The sequence below is a fragment of the Pinus tabuliformis genome, chromosome 7 (assembly GCF_031772625.1).
Source record: "Pinus tabuliformis cultivar Carrire ecotype Pingquan chromosome 7, CPIR1, whole genome shotgun sequence".
NCBI classification, from domain to species: domain Eukaryota; kingdom Viridiplantae; phylum Streptophyta; class Pinopsida; order Pinales; family Pinaceae; genus Pinus; species Pinus tabuliformis.
Genome location: NC_142293.1, coordinates 968,955,285 through 968,977,286, shown reverse-complemented (window position 1 = coordinate 968,977,286; position 22,002 = coordinate 968,955,285). Strand labels below are relative to the sequence as shown.

Genomic DNA, 22,002 nt, shown 5'->3' with positions numbered 1-22,002 from the left:
TACGGCTCTCCTTCACCATAATTTCCGCAGCCGTCTGCTGAGACGTGTGCGCAAGTCATCCGATTCAAAAGGACTCAGCTGTTATTCTGCCCATTTATCACTTCACTCCCGCATGCATTCGATGTTAAACTCGTTACTGTTGCTTACCCTTTACTCTCTCGGTACTCATACCATTCCCTGTTCTCCATTTCCGTTGCATCCACTACAGCTTGCTCCAAACCCTGGCTTCAGTCACCACATACATCCCAAACTTCGATTACGGCCACTCCAGTTACCCTAAGAATCCCGTAATCAGCCCATTTTTTTTCCTGAACCTTCATAGGCAGTAGAATTCTCAGTCGGAATTTAAAGCCGAGAATGGGAAAACTACTAAGAGCTGAACCGGAGGGACCAAAATACCTGGAGGGTTATCCTCAAACGAAGGAGTCGTTGAAGAAAGCAAGGTGGCTCAGATTCATTCAAAAGTTCAGGGGTTATAACAAAGAAGTGACTAAAGCCTTTGCACGGTCCTTTAATGGACATGCAATGGAGATAGGAGACTTAAAATTTATAGTGACCGAGGCCACAATAGCAGCTGCAACAAGTCTCCCACAAGAAGGCGAAAGGTGGTTCAAAAACAGAAGTGTGGACGATCAAGGATGGAGAATCATGCTCCAAAACCCAGGTATGGATACCTCTGTATTTACCAAAGGAATCCTTGTGCATGCAATCAAAGAAGAATGGTCCACTATGTTATTACTTATCCAGAAATTTATCACATGTGAGGGTCGTTTTGGTACCATGTACATGTATCATGCCAGGCTAATGATGAATTTTATGGAAGGTTATACCCTTAATTTGCCTTATTTTCTGTTATCAAGCTTGAAGAAAATGAGCTCTACTGTTCAAAAACACGTAGGCAGTATTGAACCCCATCTTTACCATCACGGGTTCATAAAAATCCTTATTGGAGATCAGTTGAAAAACACTAAGGATACTTGGGAAAAGTTTTTGACAAGAAACCACTTCCAAGAACTGACTGAAGCCTCTGGAAGCAGTTCCCCAAAAATTCCAAAGAGAAGTAGGAGGAAAGGAAAGAATATTACAGCCCAAGACTCTCCTACAATAGACATTCAGGAAACTATTCAGAAAGAAGAAGAGGAGGGAGCTAAAAACAAGAAACAGAAGAAGGACAAAGGCAAGATAACCATTCAAGAAACCTATCCATCCCCTGAACAATCCATAGAAGAAGATTATCAACCTCTGTCAGAGAGATTAATAGATCTTCAAGATGCTGCCATAACAAAGAAACAAAAAGAAAAACAGAGTGCATAGGAAAAGAGCACTAGTCCACACATAAGGAGGAGCAGTAGGCTAAAAGGAAAGAAGAATGTAGCCCAAGAAAAACAGTCTCAGTTTATTGATTTGGATAAAGAGACACTTGAGAAATCTCCAACTCAGCCAAGCATTGAGACAAGTCCTCCACGTGAGGAAAGCCCTTTTCGACTGGAAAGAGAAAGTAGTCCTCCTTCACCAGAATTTGAGTTCAGGCCGAGAAAAACACCTGAGGTAGATTCCAACCAGCAAGAAGCATATAACTACCTAGAGTCCTTGGAACAATCAGCTGCAGGACCAAGCACCACCTTGCCACTTGATGCACAAGTACAGTCTTTAAAACAGGAAGTGTTTGAATTGGAAGTCCTAAATAGGCACATCAAACAGGAAAACGAAGCACTCAAAGAGCAGAGTAAGGTAGACAAGATTGTCCATGATAACACTATGCTCCATTTAGGACTGTGGCAAAAGAAGAACAGGAAGCTGAAGAAAAAGTGTAAAAAGTTGAGCAGGGCATTGATTAATCTTAAGTTCAAATGTCTAGTCAGGAAACCAAGGACCATTTTAGCATCAAAGAGAAAGAGAAGAGGGCTAGATGTTCTTGCAGAAGCCTCAAAGCATATGGATTGAGGGAAAATAACTAAGTTTTGGTTGCATGAGGACATGCAACACCTTCACAGTGGGGGTATGTTGAGCCTCGAACCTGCACCTTCCTATACACCCTCTCAGCCTTCTTTTTCCACTCATTTCATCCACCACGTTGATTAAACCATTGTATTTTAGTTTAAAGATGAGCCTTTGACATGGTTTTCTAACTACGCTGATGATGTTGTTTGGTTTAGAATTTTGTTCAGATAGCTGCGGAAGCTTCTCAGTTTCCGCAGCCGACACAGGTTTCCGCAGCCGACCCAGGTTTCTGCAGCCAGCACAAGATTCTGCAGCCGTTTTGTCAAACACCATGCTACAGTTGTCCTCTGAAGAAATGAGCCACATGGGCAAGCTACATGAGTCAAGGACATGGAACGTGTCCCTCCAGATCATCCAGCACGGCCATAAAAGCCCGCGGTCAAACAAGGGGAAAATGATAGTCAACGGAAGTGTTCAGCGGTGGCACGGCTCTGCGTAGCTCTATTTTTGAGCACGTGAAGCTACGTGGCACAGTCCTTAGCCACGAAGACATCCTGATAGCATGAATCCAATAGCCATACCTCTCAGATTTAATAAACATGATGACAGTTACCTAGATCCAGGCTGAAGAGGATTTACGTGTCTCTGGCAGCGTGGTTAATAGCGTAGATTTAGTTAATCTGTTTAGCTTTCTTTCCTTATAAATAGTGCGTCCATGAACGTTGTAAAAGTTAATCTTTTTTGTAATGTAATCCGAAGCTGTTGTATTTCCCCACTGCACTTTTACGTTGTTGTTTAATATATGAGAAGACTAGTTTAAACTTAAGCTTGTAGTTGTTCGTTGAATCGGTTGAAGTGGCAGAGGGCCCCTGCTCACTAAAGCCTTGTACAGTTGTCTTTTAACTCTTGCATTACTTTTTCCTGTTCATGTATATTAGTTGTACAGTTGTCATTTAAATGCTACATTTTATTTCATCATGTATATTAGCTGTGCATAACAAAGCTTTTTGATTTCTGTTGATTTACATTTTCATTGCTGCTCTTTTATGGTTACAACTGATCAGTGTTTTTGCAGGTTTTCTTAGGCAGCCCGGGGCAATTTTTCACCTTTTCTTTTTATCACTATTGGCATACGAGATCATCTTGTCTTTGTCGCTGACTTTTGTTGTCTGAAGTTTGATTTCTAGTACTGTCATTTCCTTAAGTTGTACATTTATTTTCTGCTCTTAGAAATCATGCTATTCATCTGTTAATGGTTTCTTTCTATAATCAAATAACTTTATTAGGAACCAGAATATCACTCATTATAGCTTGATTTAGTTTGCTTTAGATCTCACATTGCTTGACTTGTTCATGACTGTTTCTCACAGGGTAAATTAAGCTGAAAGGCAAAAGGTCAAGAAAGTTAAAGTAGTGTGATTAGTTTCTTTTATGCAGTTTAACTTCTTTTAGATTTCACATTGCTTAACATTTCATGACATCTTTTCACAAGGAAGATTGAGTTGAAAAGTTGAAATAGTGTGGATTAGTTGTTCTTAATTTTAATTGAATTTAATGTAGATTTCACTTTCATTTTCATTCAGCAACAAAGATACTGGGCCGATGTCATTAGTTCATTATTTGATGTCTTTATTTCTTTTCAAGAATTGATTTCATTGCAGTTATTTTAAAGCTTTCTTCCTTTTAAGTTTTGAAAAACCACTTAGAGATCACCATAATCATCCATATTTTACTTGCTTTATCACCTTTTCATCGTCTCACATTAGGGAAAGATAAATCCAAAAACAAACTTAAAAAAAAACTAAAAACAACAAAAGACTAAGGAAATGGTTATCTAGTACATATAGTACACTTCACTTCGTCAGTTTACGAACCCCGGGTTGACATTATAAATAGCAATTTAGCTCACACTAAATTGACCAAACAAAGCATTCCCTGAGTCGAAAGCCTCTACTCCTCTAATCGTGGATTCTAGTACCACCATTCAACTAGAATAGGGAAACTCTAGCCCCTCTATTGTGATCCCCTCCCCCGATGTCGAGATGACGGACACCACAGGCCCCATTCTTTACCTGTCGTCATCCTTGAGTTCCTCGTCGACAAACCTTCCTGAGGTTGCTGCGCACATTTCTATCGAACCTTTTTCGACAGAATCTGAGGTCTCAACATCAGTAGACCCTTCGTCTACCAGTCTGCATCTACCATTGAGAACGATTCGTATGTGAACCTTATTCCTCAGGTTGATACACCAAGCAATGTCGTTGCATCATGTAGTCAACCTTCCTCCCAACCATCCATCTCCCAGCCTGATGAGGACACCATGGAAGCTATGTCTACCCCTGATTACCCCTACACTTGAGTAAGGGGGCCTTCCTTCATGAGGATTTCAAAGGCCATCTCCTTCCTAATTCTCCCAATGAGCTCTACCTCCAAAAGTGTTGCTCACATCACATCCCTTTTGTGTGTCTATCTCTACCATAAAGTTGGGTAGATTGCATCATCTCATATGTTGTCTTTTGCACCTTTCAGATGGATCCATCATCCACACCATATATCGGTCATGCCAACGGTGCAAGTCACTTCTCCCGGAATCTAGCCTCGGCAGTCTGGGGCATTTTTACCCCCTTGCATACATTAGTCCTTTCAAATGGCATGTGCATTCGATCTGCCACAAATAATCAAGCCGAATATGATGCACTTATAGGTTTGTTAGTTGATTCCCTTACTCATTGCATCCTTCATCTTCATGTTCATTTAGATTCATTTGCTACTTGTAATGCAATTGAATGGTGTGTATCATGTAGATAATCAAGTTCTATTTAGAAAATGTCTACGAGTAAGGAAATTAGTACGTGAATTTGAAACCATTACCTTTAGTCATGTGCCTAGAGACCAAAATCACTATGTAGATACCATTGCAAACAACATTCTAGACTGGCATTTATCACATGTATACCACAAAAGACAACCATAAGTAAAACAATGGTGAACCATCATCGTCATATAAAAATGCATAATCAGATTATGTATCATATAAGTGTTTGGAGTCTATTACTCTAAATACATCTGGTACACCCATAGCGTACTGGGGGGCACATAGGCCCCTACATCTCCATATCATCCTTTGGAGGATCTCGTGCCAAGTTGGGTCAAGATGCTTGAATCCCTTTTTCGAGCAATTGGAACACAATGGCACTCCAAAAACTCCTCTTACTAAGGGGAATCATTCCCACCTTTTCATACCAAATCAGTATCCCGTGCTTGAGGGCATGATGGTTTTCCCCTAACCATCTTCTTAGCTACACCTTGGCCTAGATCCCACTGGATCTAGGTATGGTCAATTATCCTCCCATTCCTTGGATAGTTTGTCCTATTGGCCTCTCCAACAAGCCATATGCACATCGCATATCGTAGATGTTTGATACTATCTCTTCAAATATTCTACTCTATGTCCACATAGTCCCCATGTTTGACTTAGTGGGCAAGGATGATTCTAGACCTCCTCTAGTAGTTCATTCTCATTTTCCTCTTCCCTTAATTCTTCACCAGGAACCATCATTCCAAGAAGCATCAAGGCCATCTTTAGACAAGTAAGACCACTTACTTGAAAGTCGTAGATCCCCATTCTGCTAGTTGGTTTATCCACTACGGTATTCGTAGCTCAGTTTGATGAACCATTAGCACCGTTGGAAAGCTCTCACTAAGCTCTAAAATGGGTCTTCTTCAGTTTTAGATGATTTGACACTTCACCCAGAAACCATTTTTCCAAGAAGGGTCACTTCATCACCTCTCAAAATTGAATTTCATCATAAAGAAACACTTGTATTTTTAGGTCCACCTCCTCTTAATGCTTGTCATAACATATGTCAATTTTCATCATGATTAACCATCATTTACTCATGTTTTCATGTTCCCCATTGGGCCTAGTTTGTGTGGCAGCGTCATCAAGTCACCCTTGTGCAAAGCATCTATGATGAGTCACCCTTGCATTCTTGGAGTCTATTTCATGCCCCATCATATCATGTCACAGTATTCCATCTATACTTGCATACCATCCATCTTGTGTTGCCCATTTTGGCCTCTAGTCATACTGTGCCCATCCCCTCCAAAGTTGAGTCAGTTGCTGCCAGGTCAACCATGCACTTTATGCTCTAACAAGGGTAGTCAGTTGTTTGTCCCTTAGTCCCACTTTTCCCCATTATCCTTGGTGTCAGTACATTATTCACATTACTATTTTCCCTCATGCCTTAGTTGAGGTTCCTCATTGCCTCATCTATCGCAGGCCCTATTCTGTCGACATCAGCTCATTTATTCCAAAAGAATGACCTAGAGGGCAGTGTATCTTGGTTCTAGCTTCCATTTTTGTTCGGCACCTTGGATCGAGTAGAGGGTCTCATTATTTCCCTTTGACTTGGTCATTTCATGGTCACGATTCATACACTTGATGGTCCAGTGATGCAGCAGATTGTACCAGTGATTCTGAGTTTGTGTGAGATGTTTCAGACCTCATGAGTGGGTGGCCCTTCAGGTAGCCCCCCACATGCCCGAATGCATACTTACTATGATAAAGTGTCATATGTGGTTCCACAGAGTTGATGGGTTCAGTTCCTACCGATCACAGTGTTCATAGCATGCACATCTCCTCCAGATGATCCATTCATTTTTGCAGAGCCCTTCCTTGTTCAGTAGGGCTTCTCCGATTGTTCTACCCTCCCTCCCACCCATTTTTTTAGGGAAGGGGATTTGTATCTCATGTACTCATATATTATTGTATTTAGTCCTAGCTCATGTTCTTACCAGGTGCATTATGTATATGGGACACATTGTAATATTTTCTGGCTCTGTTATGCCAGCATGTCATGTACCATTTAGCATGTACTTCATTGCTTAGTTTTATTTTTCATAGTGAACCATTATTTTTGTACTAAGTTATCTTGGTGGGTATGGGTATGCCTCCCCCGCCTCATTTAGGTCCGGTACCACAACATAAAAGGAGACTTGCATTAATCTCAACCCCTCTGTCCCTATCCTCTTTCAATTCAGCTTCATTAGTCTCTCTCTCTCTCTCTCTCTCTCTCTCTCTCTCTCTCTCTCTCTCTCTCTCTATCTTCTTGACTCCCCTGTGTTGCCTAAGTGATTATGTCTTTACAATGTACTTCGGTCATATGTTTTGCTCCTAACACTCATACGTTGGGGGGAAATCTATTATCACCAAAAAATTGATCATCTATCCTAATTTACTAGATGGATCGAAGTACACCATGTAAAGCCAATTTTACCATAGTAAAATTGCTTTCACTATGAGAAATTACTTAATAAACCACCTTCGTTAAGTAATTTATAGTTAAACCCATGAAGAATAATTAAATAAATCACTATTTATTTGATTTTCTTATAGGAATAATTAATTAAACCATTGTTTTATTATTATTCCTTGTTAAATTTGACCCAATCATGAAAAATAAACAAATAAACCATTAATTATCTTGTTTTTCTCCAAGAATAATTAATTAATCACTAATTAATTATTATTCTTTGTCAAATTTGACTAAATCCCTTAGGAATAATTAAATAAATCAGTATTTGTTTATTATTCCTTAACTAATTCCTTGAGATGATAAATAAATCATTTATTTATTTATTATTTCTACATAAAAATTTAAATACTTTTTCCCTCTTAACCAAATATAGTAAAATATTCCAAGTGGTTATTCCAAGAATGGGATCAATAATATTTTATTATTGCTCATTATTTGAGGATAACTCAATATTTTGTTATAAATAGAAGGGTTTTCCATTCATTATTCACTTTTTGTTATTTTCATTGTTGCACTTACTATTTTAACTCTAATTATTTTCATTGTCGCACACCATATTTTTGTTGGGTTTATGCATTATAGAGGAGAGAGACTCTACAGAAGATGAAGACGTTTGAGGATAGCCAAGAACCCATCCCACAGAGGGGCACTAGTAACATTTATCTATTATATTCACAGGTGTTATTATTAAATTATTCTTTACATATATGGTTTCCATTGGATGTTTGGGGTTATTACTCTTTCTTTCATTATTTAACTATGATCGTAGCATAGATCAGAATTTTGGCAGGTTTTGTTTCTATCAATAGCTATAGATCTACAACGTTTAGCAGTCATTTCTATTGTTGAGATTGTTTTTCATCCACAGTCTTAAGTGGGTTCTTTTTGTACATCATTGACAACATGTGTATTTACGTATTTGGATGCTTATAACCTCCTAATGAGTTGTGATAAGTGGATCCTAATGAAAAGGATAAAGAGGCACCTAATGAAAAGGTGACAAAGTGTTACAAGCTACCTATGTAAAATAAGAAGGTGCACAGGTATTTGAATACTACTAGGTATGCATGGTATATTGCTTCAATGTTATGTTTCAAATGTAATATCGAATGGCAAGGTAAGCCCTAAGATATGATGAGAATGTCTCCTTCACAAATGGCTTATGTATGCATATGAAAGAAAGTTTGATTCATGATACCTATGATGAAATGATGCACTTGGTAGTGAAAAAGTATCTTAGCTTCTTAGACATGATGAATTTCTTGATTCTATGAAGCTACTTAATATTGATCTTTGATAAATCAGTATACTCGATGTTTGGTTAACATATACCATTATGGATATCTTGACCCCATAAAGAAGGCTAGTGCCTTGATTCTAATAGATTGTAACTTGGTACTATTGATAATGTTTGTGATAAGCATGGTAACCGTGATGATAGAAGTTTAACAATGAGATTTATATTCATGATCTTCTTATTGAATGTGGTTAAGTTTTGATTATGGAATATGGTAAAATTGTATGCCTTGAATTGATGGATTAAATTATGTGACAAAGAAGTAATGTTGTGATTATGATTTTTGAAGTATAATACTATTATCTATTTGACACTAACCCTTGACGAAATATTGATGTCATGGTGTAATGGTGAAGTAGTTGCTGCTAACATGATATGACCATGATAAATATGTGATATAGTCCAACTTTATGATCTAACAGTTATGTTGATGCATGATTGTATTGTAGAAAATTTGACTGTAGGTTAACCCGATAATGCAATATAAATCAGCGCAAAACACTATAACCTACTTCTACTATAAATTTGCAGAAGCTTAAAGATCGAGCTAAAAAATATAACCAGAAGAAGAAGAATCAATGCACAATACACATGAAAATACTTTGGGGAAAGCCTCAGCTAAAAACCCCACTATCTATATTATCATACAAGGTGGAAATACATAGGAATTATACAAATCCTTAGCTCTCACAGTTATCCATCTCTCAGTACAATCCTCACAGATGTTCACAGGCAATCCTGGCTTCTCTCAAGCCTTCCTCTCTACCCTCCAAGCTCCTATTTCCTTGCGTTGTTCCTCTGGGATGATTCTCCTGTTACCAACTGGAAAACTCATCTACCAAGTGGATGATCACCGAATTTCACACACTGTCAGAACTGTGCAATCCTCAAGGAATGATTCCTTGACTACATGCATGAGTTTTATTTATAATAAAACACATGCAACTAATAGTACATTGTCCTTGTCTTGAATCTAAACTGGGTCTTTCTCAGAATAGACATGCATGAGTTTTTGATGAGGGAATCTTCAGTTAACTAGAGTACAATAGTTGAGTGCATGCATGCATCAACTAACTGTTAACTCTTTATTAGTTCCTCAAATATTCTGGAACTAATTTAACTGGACTTAACTCAGTAAACTAAGTTAATTAATTACAGCTCAAATATAACTCAATCTTATCTCCTTAATTTAAGTGATAACTCTTGCATGACTTTAGAAAGACTTCTAACTTGAATTTCTCCAACTAATTAAGTCAAAATAACTTAATTGATTATTTCCAAGTAGCTCTTAAGACTAAATTCAATTTTAATTCACAATTAAATTCAAGGACAAATTAAATTGGAATATTCTTGTTGCTACATTTCAACACTCACTCTCAACAAGAAAGGAATTATACTGCAGCAACATGATCCTCCCATCATCAGCATCTTGCTTTACCTTGTAAATACAATGGGAACTCACAAATGACTTGTTCTCTGGACTTGGAACCACATCCCAAACACTGTTACGAACTATGGAGTCATACTCCTCCAACATAGCATCAACCCAAATAGGCTGCTGCACTGCTTCCTCAAAGGAAGATGGCTTAGTCTCAACACATTCCCCAACAAGGGCCATGTATCCAGTGTACCTCTCAGGTGAACTCCTCTATCTACACTAAGAAGATGGTGCTCCCACATTCTCTCTTGCATCCTGCAACAATCTGTCAGCTTCTCTTGTGTGCTTATGTCCATCTCTGGAAGACTCTACTTGATTTGATGTCCCCACTCCTAGTACCTCTGCATGCGGTTGCTCCGCATCAATCTGAGGCTCCTCCTCCTTAGGAACCAACAGTTCCTCCACAGCCTGTAGTTGGAGCTCCCTCTCAAGGGAAACTTTCATGGCCTTCTGCTCATCAAACTTGAGATCTCTGCGAACCACTATCCTCCAACTGGTAGGCAAGTACACCTAATAGTTGTGAGGTGTATCAGTGTACCCCACAAGTATCCCCAACTCTGTTGTCGGCTCAAGATTCTTCCATGCATCCTTTGTCACATGGAAATATACCAATGATCCAAAGATCCTGAAGTCACCCACATCTAGTCTCTTACCAAAGAAAGTTGTCTATAGTGTCTTCATCCCAAGTATGAGATATGGGCTTCTATTCTGAAAATAGACCATTGTGTTGCATGCCTCAGCCCACAACTGAAGTGGTAGGCATTGGTCATGCAGTATCTCTAGTGCTGCCCCTATAATAGTTTTGTTCTTCCTCTCGGCCACCCCATTCTGTTGTGGGTTATGAGGTGCTGTCAATTCTCGTTTAATTCCTTTCACTGCACAAAAGTCCTTAAACTCTTGAGAGACATATTCTCCACTGTTGTCACTTCTCAAGGCCTTGATCTTCTTCCCTGACTCTTTCTCGACCAAAGCTTTGAACTCACAAAACTTTGTGAAGGTTTGGTCCTTCTTTTGCATGAAATAAATCCAGCATTTACGAGAAAATTCATAAATGAAAATCACATAGTACCTTTTCTTCGCTATGGATGCCATCTTGGACTTCTTCAATGGGAAATTAGTTGCATAATGTCTCATCTCTTGACAATTAAAGCATCTCACTTTAGACTTGTCAACCTTCTTCCCTCCATGAGAAGAATTCGATTTGGAATGGGAAGCCTTCCCCTTCCCTTTCCTTGCCTTACTTGCTAAGGCCAGATTTTCTTCATCTTCATCCTTGGATGAAGAACCATCTCGTGTGCTCCTCCTGATCTCCTCCTACATAAGATCCGACCACAGTTGTTCCCAATCCAGCAATTTCAGCCTTCCATTCATAGAGTCCTGGTAGCTATTCCAACTCTTTGGAAGGCCAAGGAGAGCGAGGCTCACCATATCTTCATCAGCAGTAGTTATTCCCACACTACCAAGCTCATCTCTGTAGGGGGTGAGCTTGTTCAGGTATGTGGAAATAGTATCGCCCTTCTCCATCTTGATTCTTCAAATCTTATCCTTGAGCGCCAATTTCCTCTAGTCGCTACTATTCTGGTAGAGGTCATTCAATGTCTTCCACATTGAAAATGGAGTATCCTTCCCATGGAGACTCAAGACAATATGCTCTCGAACTGCCTCAAGGATGATATGTCTTGCCTTCGCCACGCACTTCTTCCACTCAGCCAACTGTTGTACATTAGTTGAAGCTGGCTTTGGGATTTCTTGATCAATGAATTGCTTCAATCCTTTTTCTTTTAATATAGCCTCCATTCCATCTTTCCATGCTATGTAATTCGAGCTACCTTCCAAGGTATACTCGAGTCTCAAGCCATAGAACGCCATCGGCCAACCTTGAAGTATGATATGAATTCGATTTACACCTGCAACCGCAAACTTCAAACTTCGAATTCTCTTCTCAGTATATTGTTCATAGCTTCGATGTCATGTAGAAAATTTCTATGTAGAAAATCTGACTATAGGTTAACCCGATAATGCAATATAAATCAAAGAAGAATATTTTAACCTACTTCTATTATCAATTTGTGGAAGCATAAAGATCGAGCTGAACAATATAACTAGAAGAAGAAGAAGAATCAATGCACAATACACATGAAAATACTTTGGGGAAAGCCTCAGCTAAAATCCCCACTATCTATATTATAATACAGGGTGGAAATACATAGGAATTATACAAAGCCTTAGCTGTCATAGCTAACCAGCTCTCAGTAAAATCCTCACAGATGCTCACAGGAAATCCTAGCTTCTCTCAAGCCTTCCTCTTTGCCCTCCAAGCTCCTATTTCCTTGCTTTGTTCCTCTAGGATGATTCTCCTATCACCAAGTGGAAAACTCATCTACCAATTAGATGATCACCTGATCTCACACACTGTCAAAACTGATCCTCAAGGAATGATTCCCTGACTGCATGCATGAGTTTCCTTTATAAGAAACACATGCAACTGATGGTACATTGTCCTTATCTTTAATCTCAACTGGTTATTTCTCAGAATATACATGCATGAGTTTCTGATGAGGGAATATTCAGTTAACTGGAGTACACTAGTTGAGTGCATGCATGCATCAACTGACTGTTAACTCTCTATTATTTCCTCAAATAGTTTGGAACTAATTTAACTAGACTTGACTTAGTAAACTGAGCTAACTAATTACAACTCAAATATAACTCAATCTTATCTCCTTAATTTAAGGCTTATCTCCTTAATTTAAGGGATAACTCTTGCATGACTTCAGAAAGACTTCTAACATGAATTTCTCCAACTAATTAAGTCAAAATAACTTAATTAATTATATCCAAGTAGCTGTTAAGACTAAATTCGATTTTAATTCACAATTTAACTCAAGGACAAATTAAATTGGAATATTTTTGTTGCCACATTTCAACAGGTATTATAGATAGGATTGAGGACTTATGGCTAAAGGGAATGCTCATTCAGAGGAAGAATCTCTCCATAAGATCTATACACCTATTATCATTTGCATTACATTTATAGAAGATTATCTATTGTTGAAATAAGATTTATGGACATGAATAGAAAAAACTTTGATATTGTTGGTTTGCAGCAAATTTTTGGTCTAAGAAAAATGAGTTTTCCTTACTCTAAGCCTCAGCCGCACAGAAGCAATCCTAAGGGTGCAAATGTAGCCTCTAAATTAGATAGAGGAAGGCCTACAGGTGCAGTTATGCTTGTAGGATACAAAATTGAAGTTTTGTGCATGAAATCAAAAGTACACATGAAGGATGATAGTCTTACAAACATGGAGCAGATATTAGAACATCCTATGAGTAGGGAAGTTTGGATGTTTGACTTACCATATAGAATATGAATGTGTTGACTAAAGTTGTGTTTACAGGAGACCGAAATATGCCTATCCGTATGTCATCGTGATTTTATCATTGAAGCTAGTGTATGACAGTATTTGATAACATTTGCAAGGGTTTGACAATATTTGGTTGATTGATATAGATAGCTAGTGTTTGGAGTTTTGACATGATGTGTGATAATGATTTAGAACTTTTACTTGATGTTGAGATATGTTTTGGGTTATATATCTCACTATGCTAACAAATTTGGGTTTTGACCTTATAACTAATCATTTGTTTTGATGAATGATGATTTTCCTTGATAACAGTGTTATGTGGGCATAGTGAAGTTTAGTGAATTATATTGGTATCCAATAGATATTCTGTGTTGAAATCATTAGCTTTGACACATCAATTGAAGTATAAACAATTTTGATTCAGTATGAAGCAATCTCACAATAAATGGATGGAGCTTACATGACTTATCCTTGGTGTATGCATTTTCATCTAGTGACAAAAATTATTCATATTATGATCATGGGGACGATTCGATGAAGTTTTATTTTGATATTCTTTGGTAAATGACAATTTTTTGGCATGACAATAGATGAATTCATAACTTTATATTTGGATATGAGCTTTACTTTTCACCTAGTACAAAGAATGTTTTATAGTGATTTTGATATTATTTTTTGATCTGGCATCTAAAGCTTTGATAAGTTGACTCATTTGATTTGATTGCACAATATTTATTTATGTAAGGATGATCATATTGGTATTGGTAAATTTTTATGTTTGCATAAAGCATTGTATGAAGCAAGCTCCCAAAGCCTGATATGTCCATATTGACAATTATCTAGTGAAGCCAGGATGATGTGTTGATCCAAACCTCTACTTAAAAAGTGGTCCAAGGTATGGCTTTGATTTTAGTTTTATATATTGATGGTGTTTTCTTGATAGGAAATGAGCCTCTCATGATCAAAGTAAGAGGGAGATGGCCTTTGAAGTTCAAAATGAAGAATCATGGCATGATGTATCACGTCCTGAAGTTGGGAAAAGAAAATCTATATAGTGATGCTATTAAAGACAGTGGAAATGAAAATCCTTGGATTCTTCGATCAAATTTCAAGAAGTTATGAAAAGGTATTGTTGAACTTAACTTGGCAACTGACAATTGATTAAAGCATTGATGTTCCATTTGAACACTCGTCCGTATATGTGTGTGTGTGTGTGTGTGTGTGTGTGTGTGTGTGTGTGTGTGTGTTTTGTTAATAGAAACTAAGTGAATGCATAATCAAGTCACTTCATACGCATTGAATTTCCACCAAGCTCACTTCGAGATATTTCCATGGGACGATCAATTTTTTATCTAAGATATTCATCCTATGATATGTGACTACATGGCTATATTGATGCTTTTTGGGGTCATTATTGATGAGCATGTCTAGGTGTTGCCTTAGTATGGCATCTGCCATGATATTTTTGATGAGAATTTCATAGCTTTAAGCATGACCAAGGTTGAGTACGATGTTGCTAGCATGGCTAATTGTGAGGCGAGATGAAGAATCTATTTAGAAAGATGTTTGAGAAAGTTCTAGATATGACAAGGATGCATTGTGATAAAATGAGTGGGATCCAATTCGCCAAGATATTTAGTTGGTGTTGTTGTACGATACAAGCTTAGGCTTATGGTTTCTACCTCTGTGAGAGGGAGGATGACTATGGTATCCTTTTTGTGATATATACATCTCAATTCCACACCCTGAGAGCTCAAACAAAGGGGAAGAGTTGGCCCAGCATCCTCGAACAATGATTCTCTTTGTAGATCAGCAACATATCATCATGCTCATATCATGTCTCAATAGAAACTATCTCCTATTCATATAGGGCATCACTCACATATGCTACCCATAGGGTTGGAGATGTTTCTCCCCTATCTTTTTCTTTTCATAGTATACTCTAGTTGGCATCATACCCACAAGTTATGCTTGTTTAGATTGTCCCTCCCCATCTGGCCAACAAGTTGAGGATGCTTGGGGCGTGTGATACTTACCTTTGCTAATTCAGGTATCTAGCCCAAGCTTGTCTTATAATGCAATAATTCTATCACTTGATTTAGAAGGTCATTGTTGGGAAGATCAGTAGGCAATAGGATGGGTTGAGATGTTTTCCCCTATACCACCTATTGCTCGATATGGGGTTGTAGATGTTTATATTCCCCATGATATTTTGGTTTGAGATGTGATCCCCGATGTGATTTTGAGATGTACTCTCTAATGTTGATTTGGGTCATAGATATGGCTCCCCACTGATGTTTCCTAGGTGGTAGCATTCGGCTCCCTACTGGTAGTGATTCTTGGTAGTACCAGTGGCTCCCCGATCATTAGAGGGTGGTATCTTAGGCTCCCTTCTCATGTCAATGTCTTCTTTTAGATTCAAGAATGTTTAGCATATGAGTAGAGAAAATCAAGATATAATTAGGAATAATAAAGAGATGAATTGAGATGAACAGAGACGATACACGATGATGAGATACTTGGGATTGGATGTGATTTGATGATAGTATACACATGACATGATGCAGGTGGAATTCTCCCTAGTTGAGAGGGGGTGTTAAAATTGGAAACTAGGGACAAATTCCACTTTGGACAACTCATTTTATGGATATAATTATTGCATTCAATTCCTCTTTTTGAGAGGACCAAAATTGACATAAAGATCATCAAATTTGGACAATGGAAAGTGTATTTTTGAATTATAATCCCACATGTGTATATTTGATTAGGTTGGCCCTAAAGAAAATTGGACACCCTTGGAAGGCTATAAATACAAGTGATCTCAACCTCATTTGGACAACATTATGAGACATTCTTCTATTCTCCTTCTATTTTTTGGATCGCACAAGTCTAAGGTAGATCTGCATACAAATTGGTTAGCACGAAGGCAAAATTGCAAGGTCTGAAACTTACATTTTTGTTTTAAGGTTTTGGGCCTCAGTAATGGGCATGACACAGAGAGATCTCTACTGCATTCTCTCACTGGTAGCTTCATCTATTCGACTGAATCCTTTCATTCACATGCACATCTCATCCTCCATGCCACTGGAAACTAGGGTTCTGGGTTACAGTCATTGGCTTGACAAAGGTTACTTTGAGATGTAGTTGTTGGCTTATAGGCTCAAGAGATAGATTGGACCCTCTCAGTCACACACATGACTCCTCCATGTGACTAGGACCTAAAGGTTGAATTTAATTTGTCTGAAGTTTCCACTTGTTGACTTCGTGTTCGGTAGTTGACCGTAGACATTGACAGTTCATTACAGGCTTCTGAATCAAGGTTTTGAGTATGAGAATTGTTGATTTCATTTCATGGATGTTGAATATATGAATCATTGTACTATCTTTTACTAAATTATTCAATGACAATCTAATAATAATATTAATTTCAAAGGGTTTTCCCCATAGTGGGTTTTCCTCTGGTCTTCGACCAATCCTGGTGTCTCTGTGTGAATTATTTTCTTCTATTCTTCCTTTATATTTTGTTGCATTTATGATGATGATATTATTTTTTCTACATAGTTGCATATCTTGTTGAATAATGATGTAAATATGAATAATGTTATGATGTTATGGGTGAAATTAATGTTTTAATTCAGAAATGCAATTATCAAAGTAGAATAATATATCCCTAAGAAAAATTAACACTTTCCTCTGTAATGATGTAATAGGATAGGAAATCTATGAGAAGTTCTTGATGAACCTCTTGTAGTAACATGCTAACCCCATGAATGATCTTACCTCGTCCACATTTCTAGGAGCTTCCCATTCCATGATAGCTCTGATCTTTTCCAAGTCCACTGCTATGCCTTCCTTGGAAACAACATGCCCCAAGTAATGTACCTCTATCTCAAAAGATATTGCACTTACTAAGCTTGGCATATAATTGATGCTCTCTTAGCAATCTCAATATTGTTGCTAAGTGCTTGGCATGCTCTTCCTAATTCTTAGAATATATAAATATATCATCAATGAATACTATCATAAACATGTCCAAATAAGGACGCAACACACTATTCATCACGGACATGAAAGTAGCTAGAGAATTAGTCAAACCAAAAGGAACCACAAAAAACTCATAACTCCCATACTTGGTCCAGAAATCAGTCTTGTAGATGTCCTCTTCTTTTATGCGTACCTAATGATATTCTTATCTCAAATCAATCTTCAAGAACATTGTTTATCCCTTCATCTAATCAAACAAGTCATTAATCCTTGGCAACATATGCCTATTCTTGATTGTTACCTTTTTCAATTTCCTATAATCAATGCACAACCTTAGAGTACCATCCTTCTTCACAAATGATACTAGTGCACCCCAAGGTGACACACTTGGCCTAACGTATCCCTAGTCAATCATTTCCTTCAATTGTAACTTCAATTCCACTAGCTCTAGAGTGCTCATCATGTAAGGTTCCTTTGATGCTAGTGTTGCTCCTGGTACCAACTCATTAGAATATTTCACTTCCTTATGAGGTGGAAACTCTAGAACATCTATTGGAAATACAACCTAAAACTGTTGCAAAATCAGGTACCTCTTCAATACTTAGGCATCCTTAACATCCTTACTTTTATCACTAGAAACATGCACTCCAAATAAGACATAACCTTTCCTGCAACTACGCTTTTCCTGCATAGTTGTAACCATTCTCACTGATGTAGGCTTCTTCTTACCCTGCAATATTCTTTGTTTTCCATTTCATCCAAGCACTCAATATCCTTTTCATAAAAATCCACCTTAGTCCTATGAAGGTACAACCAATCCATACCCAAAATCATATTATACGAACCCAATGGAAGTAGATTCAGATGCACTAATGTAGACATAATGTTCAACTCAAATGCACAAGATCTTACCCAATGATGTACTCTCCTCTTATTACCTTTATCCAAATGCACTAACCAAGACTCTGCATGCACTTATTTTCTCAAACCACATTATCCACTAGGTTAGGATTAACATAACTATAATTAGATCCAGGATCAATCAAAATATAAATAACTTGATCACAAAGCTTACCTTCCATCTCAATAATAGATGTATGGTGATATGCCTACTAGTTATCAAATGTTGCATAGATCCTAGGAATTCTTTGTCTAACATCCCCAACTGTCTTTGACTCCTGAGCATTGTAGATATGAGGCCTACCGCACTGATAAGATAGAAAATCCTTCTTGAGATGATCCTTGCAATTGTCATTTATCATTCATCTATCATCGACTCCATCATTAGCTCATAGAATTCCTTGGATTTTTTGTCATAGCACCTTTCTAAAAAATACTTCTTCCTGAAGAGTCCCTTGAATTCATGCCAATTCAACCCCTCTGTCCTAATGTCCCTAACACGCTTCACATCTTCCCACCAGATGTCTAATTTCCCTTTAATACTAAAAATAGCCATAACAACCTTCATGTTCTCTGTGTAATCATGGAGCTCAAAGAACTTCTTCATCCTAAGTAACCATGCCTTTGCATCTTCTGGCTTCTTTAGATCTTTGTCAAATGTAAGTGGTCTGTCTTTATTGAACTCATCCAAAAAATATCCCATGCCACTCCTCTTGTAAGGATGATAGAAATGATGAACATGATACCTCTCTGAAATAGGACTAGAGTAGAACGCATATACATTGCCTCTCCTACCAGGTGTATCCAAGAACCTTACATTTATGGTTGTGTCATCCCTATCCGAGTTTCACCCACCATGAGACCGACTACCATATGCCCCATTAGTCCTGTCCTCCTGTCCATAATTGATCCATGGTTTTCCATGTCTCTGCAAGTCTGACATACTCTAAAGGATAATTGCATTGGCATCTACTTGTTTCTCTTGTGCTCTGGCAAATCTTTCTTGTGATTGAATGATCTTGTCATTATCTACTTTTCAACTTTGGATTTCTGAATTTAAACTTCTCAAGGTATCTTCTATGTTCAGAGAGTACCCCTCTCTTGGCGTCTCATTTGATCTATAAGGAGAGTTTTGTGAACTAGAATCCTCTATTTTTACGTCGTAAGGCATTCCCTCTGAGAAAGACATCCCTAAAATGTGACGTGTACGATCTTGAGCCATTGATTCTGTGTTAGACGATTGGAGTGTTTTCAGCCGTTGATTTAATATGTTTTTTAGTTTAAAATATCTTTTTTTCCACCGCGCCACACGAAACGTGTCTTTGTTTCTTCCCTGCATGACGGTCGTGTAGCTCGCGTAGCGTTCTGCTTCCTACCAGAGCGGCCGTCTCGCGTAGCGTTCTCTTTTTTTCCACCGCGCCACACGAAACGTGTCTTTGTTTCTTCCCTGCATGACGGCCGCGTAGCTCGCGTAGCGTTCTGCTTCCTACCAGAGCGGTCGTCTCGCGTAGCGTTCTGCTTCCCACCAGAACTTTATATAAGCACAGATTGTCTTTGTTTAGGCACAGATTTTCATCCGGAGGTAACCAGCTGCACACAAGGGTAACCAGCGCCACAGAAGGACAGGTAATCATTTGTTTTCTGTTAACGTTTTGTTTATGAAACTAAACTCAGTCAATGTTCTGATTTGGAGCTCAAAACATAGAACCTATTTGCACAATCGCATTGATTCCTCACAGTGCTCCACTATTCATCATTTATTCCATTGTACATATCGACACTTATTTCGGACTTGCATCAACTGAGCATGGCCAGTTTTCCTAATCAACAGAGATCTAAGCCTTGCATATTACCCTTTGCAATCGACTTCTTAAACTGTTCAATTAAACTGCAGAGAGTTTGCATTTGGGAAACTTGCTTTGTATTATTGTATTATCATGGTTTAAAAAATGTGGCCATGTGCCTGTAGCTTTAGTTGGGGGGCCACTGGTAGGGTTGGGGACCCCTCTGGTAAAAGCTCTGAACACCCTGTACTAGATGAAGAAACAATTAGTAGGAATTCTGGTGGTATTAGGATAATACTATAGCAGATATTAGGGCAGACGAATGATATCCATGATGGAAATTTAGGATTTCGTCATTCTTATGCTATAGTGATAAATCATTATGATTGGTGGAAATAATTCAAGCTGCTGGATTTTCTCAGAGATATCGGGAAGCATGCAAGAGTGGGCACCGTGATTGCCAAGGAGAGTGTGAAGAAGAGGCTGCAGTCAGAGGAGGGGATGAGCTTCACTGATTTTTCATATCAATTGCTGCATGGTTATGATTTTCTTCACCTATTTAAGAATGAGAATGTTTCGGTTCAGATTGGGGAAGTGATCAGTGGGGGAATATAACTGCAGGGACTGAATTGATTGGGAAGGTTCTTCAGCAAGAAGGGACTTATGGGTTGACATTTCCACTTATTTTGAGAAGTGATGGGACCAAGTTTGGGAAGTCAGAAGATGGGGCGATTTGGCTCTCTGCTTCCATGCTTTCCCCTTACAAGTTTTACCAACATTTTATTGGGATCTCTGATGCAAATGTGATAGTATTTTTGAAAAAGCTTGCTTTCTTGATCCTGGAAAAATTTTCTGAGCTTGAAGAAGGCATGAGAAACCTTGGGTACGTCCCCAATTCTGTTCCAAGCAAACTTGCTGAAGAAGTGAATTGTTTCGTTCATGGTGAAGAAGGATTGGAGGCCTTGAGGGCAACATAGGCTTCGGCTCATGGTTCAAAGACTCACTTAGAATGGAAAACTATTGATGCCATTGCAAATGAAGTGCCATCCTCCTTGTTGTCGTATAATGAGGTGTTGAGTTCATCTCTGGTGGATTTATCTGTGAAAGTCGGGTTGCTGCCAACTAAAGCAACAGTGAAGCGTCTCATTAAGACAAGGAGGTCTCTACATGAATAACCAAAGAGTAGACAACGAGGGGAAAATTATTGAAGCAACTGATATTGTCGATGATAAATTGTTGTTTCTATCAGCAGGCAAAAAGAACAAGTTGGTTGTAACGATAGCTTAATTCATGCGGATGGCTTTCAGGACATTGATTGTTTGAATGGATAAATTACCTAAAATTTGTTTTCAATGAACCATGATAGTAGGCTTGAGATTGTTTCAGTTATGTGTGTCTTTGCTTCAAACGACTGATGTAGTCAACTTGTCAATGTTCATGATACACACTTAACTGATTTCAAATAGACATTTGTAGGTGAGTTGTTCTAGCTTGGCACAATTTTCTTAGATTCATAGATGCAGTTTGACATGTATGTTCACTCGAGGTATTCTCATGAGATTTTGGGCAATCGAAACAGATACAGTAAATTTATACATTTCTTAACATTTTAAGGCGTAGGGATATCTTTCATAAAGTTAAAAGGTCATTTTCATATATAGGCAATAGACCTGATCGACTGGTTCCTCAGCGAGCACTGTAATATCCCGGTCCCCAGCTCTTAACCCACATTGACATTGTAATATCCCGTTCCCCAACTCTTAACCCACGTTGACATTGTAATTGTAATTAATTACGTTATTGATTCTTGTAGGGGAATATAATCCCCAGAACTTAACTCCCATTGATGTTGCTATTATAATTAATTATGTTAGTGATCCCTCTGTATGGGCATGTAAATGTAAATGGGAAAAGACCTAGAATAATTGTAATTATAATCTAATAACAACTGATGAAGAGGTGAAGCCTTGATATG

At 38.1% G+C, this 22,002-nt stretch overlaps 1 pseudogene; it reads left to right on the top strand.

Moving 5' to 3' along the window:
* The window catches only part of LOC149250836 (tyrosine--tRNA ligase, chloroplastic/mitochondrial pseudogene), a 35,454-nt pseudogene extending 14,140 nt beyond the window's left edge, over positions 1 to 21,314 (top strand).
* Positions 21,315 to 22,002: the final 688 nt, after the last annotated feature.